Below are 9,868 nucleotides of genomic sequence, written 5' to 3'. Positions count from 1 at the left end.
TAATGTCATCATCCAAGGTCATTGTCCTTTATTAAAGAGAAACTGCTCCGTGGGAGTTGGAAAGATGTTGTGTAGTATCTATGTATAATGAAGTAATTGTCTCACCAGGGCCCGCAGTAGAAATCCAGTAAAGAAACCTCAAACAGTCAAATAAAAGATGGCTAGATTTTTTGAGAGAACATGCTGTAAAAATTAAATGTTAGTGGTGCTTCTGAATTCTGCTCTTAAATTCTATTCTCAGTTTGCTGTTCTTTTTCCCCCAGCCAATAATACTTGAATGCTAATTCAAAGAACCAACCTCTTTCAAAAATCCAATTTGCAACTGGTATCAGTTTTCTGATGAGCCCCTGGCTTCATTATTGTACTAGTAAAGTAGGCTTAGGCTGTGTTTGTTCTGCAGCTGATGATGAACAAGTCTTTCTAGAGCTATAAAAACACTCGGATCCTCTGAGGAAGGGTCCTTGTGTTGGGTGATGAGGACGAGTGGATCTCTGCAAATCAGCTCACTGCCTCTGTAGAAGATGTCTGTTTCCATGCCATGTAGTAATAAAGGCTTTGTTGTACTACACGGCAGACATTGTGTCCTCATTGCATTCTCACTTTGTTTATTCCACAGATCTATTCTAGACCTTACAGATCCATCTAGATCCAACCAATGACTAGGAATCTAACTGTATGATATGGAGAAACTTCACACACGACACACACACAAACACGTACAGTACAACACACTACCCTGCTGATGTAGGTCTGAAGTAGAACTGTAGAAGTAGGAACTAACAACTCAAAAAATAAAGGAACTCCTCTTGGACACAAGCTCATCCGGTACTTTATGTGCACTGACACAGACACACACACACACACACACACACACAGAGATTGTTGTGGAATGTTATGGAGATGCTCTGGCACCCTTAGAGAAGCCGAGCGAGCTGAGTGAGGTTCTCCGTGCAGAGGAAGCAGTCAATAGTGAAGAGCAGCACTTTGTTCTGGGAGAAAGGCAGGAGGGAAAACAAAGCGTATCGCTTCAAAACCATCAGCAGCCAACATCAATACCGCTCACTTGCTCCCTTTCACAGACAAACAGCTTTGTACACACACACACACACACACACACAGACATGAACCCTCACTTGCAGACACACAAACACACACATACCCACACACAAACACACACACAAACTCACTCATCACACCATCAGTGGCCCACATAGATATTGATTTCTTGGTAGCCTCTCTTATCTATATATTGCTCTCTATAATGGCCAGCAATCAGAGCCTCCTTCACTCCAAACACAGATGAAATGAGCCAGAGCTCCAGCGACATCAAACAAGGAGAAGTAGTAGAAAGGAGGAGAGGGGGAAAAAAAGAAACCCTGAAATTGGACCCGTGTCAATTTCTTTGATAATAGCCCTTGCCAAGGTTGAAGGAGCTTGAGGTGAGTAAAAAAGATAGGTTTGCTCCTGAGCACTAAACATTTCTACCGTGCCTGTCTCTCTCTCTCTCTCTCTCTCTTGTGGTCCCTCGGTCCTGTCTCGCCGGAGTCAAAGGACACCACTTATGGCCTTGTATCAATAAATGTGTATTTGATTATATGCCCCATGCCTTGTTGTTTATTTGATTATATGCCCCATGCCTGGTTATTTATTTGATTATATGCCCCATGCCTGGTTGTTTATCCTCCACACACACTCTGGAGGGGCCCCTCACCTCTGTGACTCTGAGTCCCTGAGCTAAACAAAGGATCAGCGTCTTTCCATCTCTATTGGCTGCCTGATGATTCTCATACATATAGAAATATATGATAGATAGATAGAGACAGAGTGTGAGAGAGAGAGAGAGAGAAATAGAGAGAAAGGGAGATGGGGTGGGGAAGGCACACATCTGTTGGGAGAAGAGCAGTCTGTGATGAGAGTGGAAAGAGGAGAGCCTGCCTTCCAGCCCTGCTTCCTCTCGCTGTGTGTGTGTGTGTGTGTGTGTGTGTGTGTGTGTCAGCCCTGCTTCCTCTCGTGGACACAAAGGGGATGGTTTGGGTTGGCTTTTGGCTCTTTAACTGCAGCAATCTGGTCGCACTCCCTCCTCAGCTGCTGGGAATTAAAATGGAGGGATCAAGGGATGAGCGAGGTAATCCACCTGAGAGAGAGAGAGAGAGTAGAGAGGGGGATGGAGAGAGGGAGACAGAAAGAATGGAGGAAAGAAAGAGAGTAGAGGGAGGGAGAGAGAGTAGAGAGGGGGGAGGGAGGGATGGAGAGAGAAAGAATTGAGGAAAGAGAGAGAGCAGGGGCTGAAAGAAAGAGCATGGATGCACATAGCTTGCTAAGTGGGGAGATATGAAAACTCTCTCCCTTACTCTTCTCTCTCTCTCTTTCTTTCTCTCTCTCTCCCTCTCTCTGTCCCCTCTCTCCTTTGTCAGATGGGATGAGAGTGTTTGGGGTATGATGGGCTGTGATGGCTCCTCTCTCTCCCCCTCTCTCCCAGATGAGGGGACTAAATAAGGCATTACAGGCCCACTCAAAGGCTTTGCTCCTGATCCCCCCAGGTCAGCCTGGGTCCCCTCGGCTAGTGACCTGCGCTCCTCGCTGCCTCTCCGCCAGGCTTTGGGCAGATTTAGCGTGGGGATAATGCATGAATTTAGGCAGCCGCACATGTGGTAAGGGCTCAACGCTATCGATAGACGGGCCACCATCAGCCTGGAGCTGCGATTGAGTCATCTCACTAGAGAACAGAGAGGAGCAGAGAGGGCTGGGCTGGAGGGGAAGAAACAAACAATAACTGAAATAGAAGCCGAGGCTGGAGTGGGTCTGGCCCTGGTCTGGCCTCGATATGGCATTGTTGTTAAGTGTAGCAAAGTGGTGATATCTTAGGCCGTTTCATTCCTTTGTGTGTGAGCAAACAATGCTTGACTTACAGTCTGGAGAGGCCACCAACCACCTAGTAAAATAGTTAGAGTGCAAAGGTGTAAATGTGCAAAAGGTCGGGCGTGTCCAACCTCTGATCACAAAGACTGGCACAGCATGTTGAGAATGTTTCATGCATTGCTACATTGTCATTGTCAATGTAGAAATCATAGTAGCAGCAAACTGGATTGGCTACTTTAAGTGCCAAATTTGGTTTAGGCCAAGTGTTTTAAGACATTTAAATGACATGGGAAAAGTTGTTTAAAGTTGAAAAGAGAGAACAACACCATCATGCAACTAAATCAATACAAGGCGAGTGTATTGATGTGGTATGAATCTAAAAGTTAATGTGTACATTAAACTGCGTGAAGTAAATCGAACCTTCGTTTACCCATTCTCATATCCTTCCAGCAGGTGGCGGTAAGGTACAACAAAAGACAAAGCCGCAGCAGGCTTGCCCATCGTGCTCGCCGTCGACACCATGCACGGGAGGTCTCAGCATGTTGGCCTACACAGCAGCAGTTTCTGTTCTGACTCTGTAGGTATAGTGAACTATAGGCTATGTTATGTTGGCATCTTATCAATTCAAATATGAAGACACGAATGGATGATGTCAACTTTCATAAGCAATTTCTGACTCTGAGTCAGAACGATGTTTCGTGTTAGAACAGTTAACTTAATTGCCTGCACATACTTATTCGAGCGTCAGCGCAGCGCGTGCTGTAATGATGACATCTAGGCCTAGCTGTAGGCGATTCGATGCGCATATTCCACATGATGCAGGATTGCTGAGCTCGAGCCCGCACTTAGGCGCTCAGAGATCACTCGGGGTCATCCACATAGGTTACAGCTCAGGCTCGCACTCATGGTTTGTTGTCACTGATTTACATATAGGCTAGTCATCACCATTATACCTTTTCGCTTTGAAAAGCAGCGATTCCGTCATCTCCTGGCCTATGGGCCTGTCAGGGTTCCCACGTGTCATGGAATTTCTGAAATATCATGGAATTTTGTAAAGTTTATTCCAGATAATGGGAAGTCAGGAAATTTGATCATTTTTGCGGCAAAGTCATAGCCTGGCTAACATCAGACCTCATCTCATTGAGATGGGGTCTGGGAACTAGACATTCATTTTCTCGTATTTGAAACGTGGTTTACGAATGACTAGAACCGTTGATTGGGCGCTACGAATGTCTATCAAATGCGTCTGTACGTAGCTTCGGTGTGTCGTCATCGTCTTGATGCCCTCCCTCCATTCTGTGATTAAGAAAACGAAGTCCATAGAATCCAGGCTGCCTAGCAGCATGAATAAAATTGAGCCCGTAAGGCAGCATGGGAAAACCCAGGCTAGCAAAGTCATGGAATATCAAGGATTTGTGTTGTAGCAGTTTAAACTGTACTTACCAAAATACATGAAAATATTTCCACACAAATCTGTGAATATCTGGTTATTATCTTGGTGGTTAGCTCAACTTTGTTTATTTAATGCCCATTCATTCATCTCCAGCTCTAAAAATTGAAAAGATTAATGAACGCTACATGGCTGCTCTGAAATCTTTGGTCAGTTTATTGTACACTACCATTCATTATATAGTAGGTCATGGACATTTTTTTTAGGAAAGGCTAGCCTGGATGCCAGCCGAACTTAGCTCCGCCCACAACATTTGAGGTCGGGAAGTTCGGTCTGGACTTGTTCCGTTGTGGAGCAACTATGTTCGAACCAGAGCGGTTCGGAGATTGCTATTAGCTTTCAATATGGTACAATGTCTTTGTAAATTACATGTAATTGCAAAGTGTTTCATTCATCCTGGTTCTCCCTGACAAAATCGCTGTTGCTAGAAGGTAGACATTTAGATTTCGCCATCACGTCTGTTGTAGAAGATACTGACAAAACTTTAAAAAAGTGCAAAAACTTTAAAAACTTTTAAAAAAGACTAGAAAACAATGATACTGCAATTGTGGTGCAGGATAGTTCGGGTGTTCTTCCTACAGGATTCATCCCCTGCATCAGTTGAAACACGCCCCATAATCACATCCCAATAGAGCAGTATCAGACTTATATTCTAACTAGAATTTGAGTATGACGACGTCAGGCTATTGAAGCTGGTACTTTTTCTGACGCTGATGCAGTTTTGTCTGAAGATGACAGAGGTTTTCCTGACACTGAGGCAGTTTTGTCTGAAGATGACCGATGTTTTTCTGAGTCTGACACCTGAGTCTGAAGATGTCCTAAAATGAACACCGTACAGTCTGCCGTTTCCTCTTTCCCTGTTCCTCCGAAGCTTTCTGCTTCTTTTCGCTGGCTCTGCCATGGCAAATGTCTGGCATGTATGTGTGTTGTGCAGTAAAGCAATTCATTACATCGTGAGGCTGTGAGACTTTCTGTCTGAGTCCGCCGGCCCAAAGTTGCAAGGGAAGCGAGACGGCCACCATTCGCCCCAGAAAAACTCGTATAACCATTCCAATGACTCCGAAGCTGTAAAGTTAAGGTAAATTCAGCTAAACAAACTGCATAGTTACCCTTTAACTTATGCAGCAGAGGGCAACAAACCAACTGCCAAACAGCTCACAGCCACTGGGCCAGACCGCTATCTGCTGTTGTGGAGATTTGCATACCCCATCTCCTGTGTGGGGGAGACCATTTTAAGGAATCTTCATGGATATGTGTGCAGTGGGCTTCTCATTTGCCTATGCAAATGCATGGCGAATTATTTCCTGGAATTAATGCTTCCCCTCCCCCATCCCCTCCCCCACAGTTAGGCAGTGCAAATATACGGGGCCACCAACTTTACGTGCTTATTAGCGCGGACGTCAGGAGCTATCAGGCCGCCTTAATTGGATTTGAATCTTCCCTGATGAATATTTATTGTGTGGAAATGCGAAGCGGAGCTGTCGGAATCTCCACGCTTTGATATGGTGAATTTTTTTGCAGGTCTGATTCTTCACGCTCAGAGATTACACACTCAGCCTCACCACCGCCATCGCCTCTGCGCCTTGTGATCACACTGTCAAACATCTTGTATGCGCGTGCCAAGCCAGAACCAGGCCAGAGTCAGCAGCCGTAGGAAATGCAGTGCTTAAACGCGGTGCAGATGATGGGCCAAAATGACATGCAAGAACTTGATGTGATTTCATTAGCAAGGAGAGAGTAGGAGGTTAGCTTTTGACTTGATTGACAAAATGCTTTTTGTGAGAGGTTGTAGATTATAAACTGACAGTTGAACTTGACTGTTTTCTGAAAATCATTTTGATGTGTTGGGTGGCGTTGTTGGGTGGCGTTGTGATTTTTTATTTTTTTTTGTATGTGAAAGTCCATGTGAAGGAGCTTCTGTGTATGATGTATGTGAGGAGCTGTTTTGTATGTGAAGATGTATGTGAAGACGTTATCGAACACAATGTCACCTGACGCTACCTCTTACCTGCCAGCTCCCTCGCTTAAAGAAATAAATCCGCTTAAAACACCTCAAGGGAAGTTAGCTCATCCTTTTCAGGTTCTTTTTGGTGGAGGAAAGGGCTACAGCCTGGAGTTTACAAACGGGACTCAAAAGTCTCTATGAATGCGATTTTGGAATGGAGCTGGCTTGCGATGTACTTATAGGTAGTACCAGGAGTGTCCTGTAGATGGTGTGTGTGGTGTGGAAAGAATCAAACTGTAGTAAAACTGTATGCTGACCTGTCCAGCCTCCTCCATAGTGGATTGTTCCCCTAGAAGATCTGGCGTAACAAAGAGCTGATTGAATCCTTCTTTTCCCAAGGAACAAAGGGTGTGTTAATCCTGGCTGGCCACAACAATCTAGCTGCCATGTGTTGAGGCGGTTTCAGAGATGAAGCCAGGTCCACACCCGCAGAGAGAGAGGGAGAGAGATATTTACAGAGAGAGAGAGAGAGAAAAAGAGAGGGAGAGAGCGAGTGAGAGAGAGAGAGACCCGTTATTTATTACTGGGGAACATGACGGCCTGATTAAACTCTCTGGATGTGGTCTTGCTGCTTCTTTTATCTGGCTCTCTCTCTCTCCCTCTCTCCCTTTACGCTCTCTATCTTGCCGTCACACTCTCTCTCCCTCTCTCAGTCTCTCACAGAGATTACCAGACAATACACTAAAGCTGTACTTGAGTTGCAGAAGGAGGAAAGTAGAAGTGAGAGAGTGTGGAGGTTTAACTAACTGACTAGTTCCAGAAGTAGCTGCATGCTGTTTCCTCTGAGAGTGATTTCCTCACTGTGCCCACTAGCGGGTGTGAGCAGAGTGTGAGGCTGCAAGTAAGGGCTGCACATGGCAGTGCCAACATGTGGAGTGAGTGAGCGCACATGGCAGTGCCAACATTTGGAGTGAGTGAACGCACATCAGGACTGTAGGAGTTTTCTAACCAGAAAACTAAAAAAGAAACTCTGCTCTGGCCAATAACAAGATGGCCTCAGGCCCACGAGCTAAAATCTTGGCAAAAAAACCATCAACTTGAAAACTGAATGGCATCTGAGACATGTAACTCATCACTATTTAATGATCCTTTGCATGTAGAAATGGTCAACAGTGGTTAAATCGGTGTTAAATGTCTAAGACATTACAGTCATGTTGAGTTTCCAGTCAGGACAGGCTGTGAAAATGAATGTCTCACCTCCGTCTGATCGGCTGTAACCTGACACCTTAGCAGGAGGCAGTGTTTCATGTCAGACACTGGCGTCTGGCTAGCTTGAGGAGAGGCAAGAAATAATTTGGCTGGGTCTCCAGTATCAGTGTCTGTGGACACTGTGGCTTTGACTGTGTTCCGTCAGCTTGTCACAGTCATCCAATGGTGCTGAATTCTCCGTATGTCCATCAAGCTGCGCAGAACGAAACCCGCTTCTGCTTTTTAATATGCTGGGCATGGAGGCCATCTGCTGATCTGGTCCACGGTAGCAGACAGACAGACAATTGTAATTTATTGTCATTTAACATGCAGCATTGGCCATGGTCTCAGACAGGACACATTGAACACAGACAGGTAGCAGACAGGCAGACCGACACACAGACAGACAGACAGGCAGGCCTGGCTATGAGCAGTGTAATGTTGGAGCCTAGTCTGAGGAAGAACCTTGTGCTTAAGTGCTGGAATAACATGCACTGGGGGCTACCTTCAGTGTGCAGCAGAGTTTGGTTATCTGCACATTTAAATGATATTATATTTACATTTATTCATTTAACAGATGATTTTTATCCAAAGTCACTTACATATGTCAATTATATTACAAGAACCATTGTCCCTTGCATATTACAAGGGACAATGTGACTTACATATGTGTGACCTACATGTGTGTCTCATAGAAGAAAAAAAAAAAAAAACCTCTTAATAAATATGACTATGACGTGGGGTTTGCGTTTATATAATTGATGAGGAATGTACAACTGACATCATGCAAGAATTGTTGACATTTTTGTCTTTGTCCTTTGTGCCTTCGTGCTCTGGGTCGAAACCACGAGCTGGCCTCATTAAGTGATGTGAGGAGGGACAGGCTGTCCAGAGTGATATCTGCGCACCGTGCGAGGGGGAACAAACCACGAGGAGCCAGGTCATACATGTGAGTTTAAGTGAACAAGCAACATTTTAAGTGAACGAGTGACATTGTTTTAAGTTTAAGTGTCATTTCACAAGCTTAACAGATCATTGAGATGGCACATATCTTAGTTACTGACACATGTCAGGCATTACTGAGATTAATGGATTTTGTAGATGAATGGACCCAGAGGGGCAGTTTTTGTGAAACCATGTTATGGTTATGTAGAAATGTGGCCATTTCCTGACCACATCCCATATTTGGTCTGCTGACTCGGAAGAGTCATAAGCAAGCAAGCAAGAAACATTGCTTACAAAGAATATCTGTTAGTGTAAAAACACAAAAAAACATCCTCTGTTGCGGTATGAGTTGTACAGTGGTTTCCTCGTTCTCGTAGGCCTAATGTGTTTGGGCTGGGGCGGAGATCGAACTCTGAGGCACGTTTTCTTGTTGGGCTGGTGCTTTACAACTACGGCTGCAGTGTGCATAGTGTGTGAGGGGCACAGGAATTCTGATTGGTCCGCTTCATTGTGGTCGGGGGTGCTGTCCACCTTCTTGTTCACCAGGCGTGCTCACCAATCAGGGGTGGCACAAATTAAAAAGACATTTAGAATATTGAACTGAATCAATTCATTGACATTCAAAAATCATCTCACAAATCGCAATAAGATATTTTCCCCTAATGGTGCAGCCCTACGTATAACCAATTTACTCCAGCAAAAGCTAAGAGGATTGAAGTGGACTCTTTGCATTCCCCGAAGACAAACCCCAGCCAGTATGCAGCTCAACCAGTTTCACTCAACTGCCTTTAATATGACAAAGGATCCAGTTTTAGGAGAGGACAGCACCTCTCTCTCAGTAGTGTTTATCTCTCTCTCTGTGCCTGCGGCCTACAAATCACATCCACTTCTTTCCCACGTCTCTTTTTCACCCTCATGGGCCCTTGTTTTGAAGGGCCTGTAAAGTGTAGCAACTTGTTCTTGCATGTGGGTTATATTAAAAATATGCTAACAGTGTCTATAGTGTATTAAAAATGGCTCTGTGCAAATGAAGTTCTTTACTTGGTGAGACCGTGTGTCGTGCTATGTCCTTAGGGTGCCCAGGAGGGCAGTGTACTTTGCTGTACTGTGCTTGAAGCTGGAGGGAGAAGCAAAACACCCTGGAGCGCTCTAGGTGCTTGACAGCGTGACGTGCATTGTTAGCCAGGTGTGGTCGGTATTCCACACCTGCCCCTGATGGTTTGGCACATCATTTGCATGAATTCCTGATCTCGACAGCATGATTTACACCACAGAGTCTAAGGGCATCAACACTTTGGTTAGAAAATAATGGAAGAAAGCATACACACACACACACACACACGTACCTATAGAGTATAACATCACACGGAAACACAAGACTACTAGGTTATTTTTTTTCTTTTTTTCTTTAATACACCTGG

This window comes from Alosa alosa, chromosome 14 (assembly GCF_017589495.1).
Source record: "Alosa alosa isolate M-15738 ecotype Scorff River chromosome 14, AALO_Geno_1.1, whole genome shotgun sequence".
NCBI lineage: Eukaryota > Metazoa > Chordata > Actinopteri > Clupeiformes > Clupeidae > Alosa > Alosa alosa.
Note: the sequence above shows the minus strand (reverse complement) of the source record.